This window comes from Muscardinus avellanarius (assembly GCF_963383645.1).
Source record: "Muscardinus avellanarius genome assembly, chromosome: 1".
NCBI classification, from domain to species: domain Eukaryota; kingdom Metazoa; phylum Chordata; class Mammalia; order Rodentia; family Gliridae; genus Muscardinus; species Muscardinus avellanarius.
This window is the reverse complement of record NC_137786.1, coordinates 199962804-199967443: the sequence shown is the minus strand read 5'-3', so window position 1 is coordinate 199967443 and position 4640 is coordinate 199962804. Positions and strand designations below refer to the sequence as shown.

Sequence of the window (4640 nt, the reverse complement as noted above, 5' to 3'; positions counted from 1 at the left end):
ATGCACCATGGTAGACCCATAAGGTTTTATCCACTAGTGGCATGATAGCCGTCTTAGTTTGTATAAGTACATTATATAATGTTTGAATATTTATAAAATCACCTAACAGTGCAATGCAATTTTCAGAATGCATCTGACATTAAGCACTGGATGGCTGACTATATTACGATGTATCTTCTGGCTCAGTCGCTGGCCTCACAATCACTCTGTGCTCTCAAGGTAACTGTTCAGTGACATTGACTTGCTCTCTAAACTGAAATTGATCCATCTTATTTCTCCTTTGAAGTTCTTATTGTTCTCTGCCTAGGGCACTGCTTTGCAATCAATGTGCATGAATGCCTTTCTCACCCACTGAGTCTCAGTTTCAATATTATTTCACAAAAGACTCTCCTTCATCACTTGATCTAAAGAAAACTCCTCCACAGTCATTCTGAATAGGATTCTTTTATTTATAGCACATCTAATTAAAAATTCTTATTGATTTATTCAGTTGCTTACCTGTTGATAGACACTCTCCTTGCTCTAGTTCAATAGAGCAGGCAACAAAACATGTTTGAAAAAATAGCCTGCCTCCAGTAGTTTCTGATGTAAAGTTCATTGCATGAAAAGAAATTGTTATTTTGTACTAAGGAGATGTTCAGGTTTTTCTATTTTTTTATTTTATTTTTTGTTTTTTTTTGTGGACTGAGGATTGAACACAGTGACATCCTATCTCTAAGCTATACTCCCAGCCTTGTTTTATATTTTTAAATTTGAAGCAGTATCTCAATAAATTGTGAAGAGCCTTACTAAGTTACTGAAGCATTCTTCAAACCTCGAATCTTTCTGTCTCAGCCTCCTAACCACTGGGATTAAAGGTATGTACCACCATACCTGACTAGTATTGTTTTTACATGAAAAATATATTGCTTTTTGTAGCATAGTAGGAATGTAGTCATACTTCATTTTAGAATCATTCTCTTACTTGAAAAAATTGCATTATTTGTAAATTTCAGTTTAGAGAGCAAGTCAATGTCACAGTAAAAATATACATTTTATTCTCCATATTAATAACCCAAAATGACTGAAAATTTGGTAGTCACTTTAAAGCCTTAGATCTTTTAAAACTTGGTGTTTCATTATTTTTCCATTGCTCTAGCTGTGACTAATTAGAAAAGCAAGGATATAGACTAGAACCTTAGGCAAAAACATGTACTAGTTTAATTTTTTGTCACCAATTTCATGATTTAATGTTATTCAAAGTTCTGATAATAAAAATAATATAATTAATTTATATTTTCTTTTTACCTGAGAATGAGAATATAAGGCTATTTTTATTATTGCATTTGAGAAAGAATAACTAGTCACTTTTACTTAATTTGAATTGGCTCTTTCTCATTCACAATGCTAGAAATAATTTCAGTAATGTACCATGATCATGTGATACAAAATAATAGATAAAATTTATAGATATGTGCATTTGAATTACCTTTATAATTTTCTATTTATTTTATTTTTTGAGAATATTAATTCTGCAAGTAAATGATATGACTTTGCAATATTTGGATTAGAAAGATTTTTACATCGCAGGTGCAGGGACGGTAGCCCGCCTGGTCTGGTGTATGGTTGTCTGAGTTGCCACAACCGGAGTGGAGTATCGGGACTATGCGAGTTTGGATTCATCATGGATAATCTGTGACGAGAAGAAATTAATCTGGGGGTAAATCAGGTTACTAAAGAGTCTCTAGAAAGTAAAAGAAGAATCCTGGGTTTAGCCATTGAGTTTCAGAATGCAGGGATTAAGACCATCCCTATCCTGGATGAACAAGGGGAACAACTAAACCAAATAGAAGAAAGAATGGACCAAATAAATAAAGACAGGAGAGAGGCAGAAAAGACTTTAACAGAACTCAACAAGTGTCATGGCCTTTGTGTCTGCTTATGTAACAGGATGAAGAACTTCAAATTTGGGAAGGTCTATAAGACAATCTGGGAAGAAGGCAGAGAAATCTCACCTAGCAATGTAGTATCTAAGCAACCAGGCTGGGTAACAAATGGTCAGCCTCAGCAACCAGCCACAGAAGCAGCCATTGGTGGATACATTAAATGTATAACTAATGATGCCAGAGAAAATGAGATGGAAGGAACCTGACTCAAGTGGGCAGTATCCTAGGAATCTAAAGAACATGGCCCTACACATGGGCAACAAAATCGAAGCCCAAAAATTGAATGGACATTGTCAGAGCAAAGAAACTCATTGACAGCTAAAGCTACTCTTGTACTTATTTCATTTATTCACTTCTCTAGCTCCTCTGCCTAAGTCATTACCTGTCAGAAATTGAAATTTTGGTCCCACACATTTCTAGTTAGTAGATAATGTGGAAAAAGGGCCAGGAAAGTAACAGCCTCCCTATTTTTTATTTTTTATTTTTCTGCTTCTTTTGAGGGTAGACTGTTGCTCGTCGTTTTTTGTAGTATTTCTTTCTCAGTTCATATTCTCAGATGGGTTTCATACATCACACACAATGTTCTCATCCTCTTCACTTATTTGAACAGGTTCTTTTGCTTTCAAGATTGGGAAGCATTGCTAAAGATATCCTGGACAAAGGCAGCTGTAAAGGTGGATTTTGTTTGGTTTTGGTTTTATGATGGGTGAAAGGCAAGAGATAAGAGGTTGTTACCTCAGTAAAAATCTGCAGGGCACAAAGCAAAAAGTTGCATAGCCACAGAAAGATCAAGTTAGATTTAGTTGTTGAGTTGTAGTGTTTTTGTTTGCCATTTAAGGCTAATGCTTGGTTTTGGAGCTTTACTACACGATAGTTTTGTCACACATCACTTTGTTTACAACCTGTGTTCTAAAGAGTAAAATGAGTTGTCTCAAAGTGAGATGAGTTGTCTCAAAGTGAGTTCAAGTTATGAACTCTTACTGATTCATATGTATACATAGATTGGTATTTCATATTGCACATTCAGGAATATATGTATAAATGAGTGTCTTTATTTCCATATTATTAGTAGTATCATGGTCCTGTTATAGGTCTATTAAACTCATAAGTATATCACTATTTTTTAAAGAAAAATATGTAAATATATATGTGTAACATGAGAATTTCTTTCTAAGGCAAGGCTTAAACTTTTTGGAAAAGTTTGACAAGCCAAGTGTGCCGGTGCACACCTCTAATCCCAGTACTTAGGAGGCTGAAACAGGAGGATCACAGGTTTGAGAACAGCCTTAGCTACTTAGTGAAGTCCTTCTGCGAGTTAGTGAGACCCTGTTTCAAAATAAATAATAAAGTAGACCTGAGGATGTAGCGCAGAGGTAGAATGCCCATGGGTTTCATCCCCAGAAAAAAGAAAAACAACAACAAAAACAACAACAAAAATTGACAAAGTACATCACATGAATTCAGATTTACCTCAATGCTAAGAATTATGTTTAGATAGGAAAAATTATTTTGATCTCAGGTAGAATAATAGATTGTTTTGAGTTTTATGTAGAGTTAGACTCTTAAAAATTTATTCTTACTAAAATGAATTTATTCTTACCAAAATGGTTTGGAAAAATTATTCATTTGGCCTAATTATTCATGATTTCACTCTCATTCTTGTAGCCCTGTGTATTGAACCACGTCCAGAATCACATTTATGTAGATCCTGAACAGTGTTATGAGAATCTAATTGATATTTATCACCTTTATGTAAAACTACCATCTGCTTGATTCTTACTATTAAACTTTGTAACTACTAAAAAAAAAGAAAGATTTTTATAACTGAAGGAAGGACTAGACACCTTTAAAAGAATATAAAATATATATAAATGTTTACATTCACAATGTGGAAAATTTTTCTGAAGAAAAGTTTTTAATCAAATGTTTAATTTCTGCCTTTCTCATAGTGAAGACAAGTGGAAGCAATTCAGAATAAACATGTTCTAGAAGAGAGAGCATGATAAGCAGAAAGTTGTTCTATCTAATAAAGAAATAATTGTAATGTGTGATACAGACTTTTAACACAATCTCATAGTCTGCCCCTTGTAAATGTGTTACATGCAGCTAAGCCTGTGGCAGGCACTGTCAGAGCAGAAATATAAAGTCTTTTATATTAAATGCAGCAGGTAGATACTTGCTTTCTTTGAAAGATAAAATTTAATCCTCAAAATATGTGCTATCATTTATTTCTTTTGCATCTGTGTGTGGAAGGGAGGGCATTGGAAGTTGTACCCAGGGGCATTCTACCTCCAGACTACAGTCCGTTTTTGTTTATTTTTATTTTTTGAAACAGGGTCATCCCAGGTTACTGAGAATCTTCCTACATTGATAATCTGTCTTCTGCTCTACAATCCTCCTGTCTCAGCCTCCCAAGTACTAGGATTACAAGAGTGCACAACCGTGCCAAGTTTATTCCTATTTTTTAAATTATTTTTGTGGTACTAGGAGTGGAACCCAGGGGCTTTCTGCCTCCTGGCTATACTCCCAGACATATTTCATGTTTTATATGGAAACAGGGTCTCACTAAGTTGCTGAGAGCCTCACTAAGTAGCTATGGCTGGCTTTGAACCTGTGTGATCCTCCTGTCTCAGCCTCCTAAGCGCTGGGATTATAAGCATGTGCCATCACACCTGGTTAGGCTTATTCTTTTTTTTTAAATTCTGGGAAAATATG

At 34.8% G+C, this 4640-nt stretch overlaps 1 pseudogene across 1 annotated transcript; it reads left to right on the top strand.

The window, feature by feature from the left end:
- The first annotated feature begins 1663 nt into the window (after window positions 1–1663).
- Window positions 1664–2240, top strand: LOC308259472 (synaptosomal-associated protein 23-like; annotated as a pseudogene). Its single transcript has one exon. The product of its transcript is annotated as a synaptosomal-associated protein 23-like (transcript).
- The last annotated feature ends 2400 nt before the right edge of the window (window positions 2241–4640 follow it).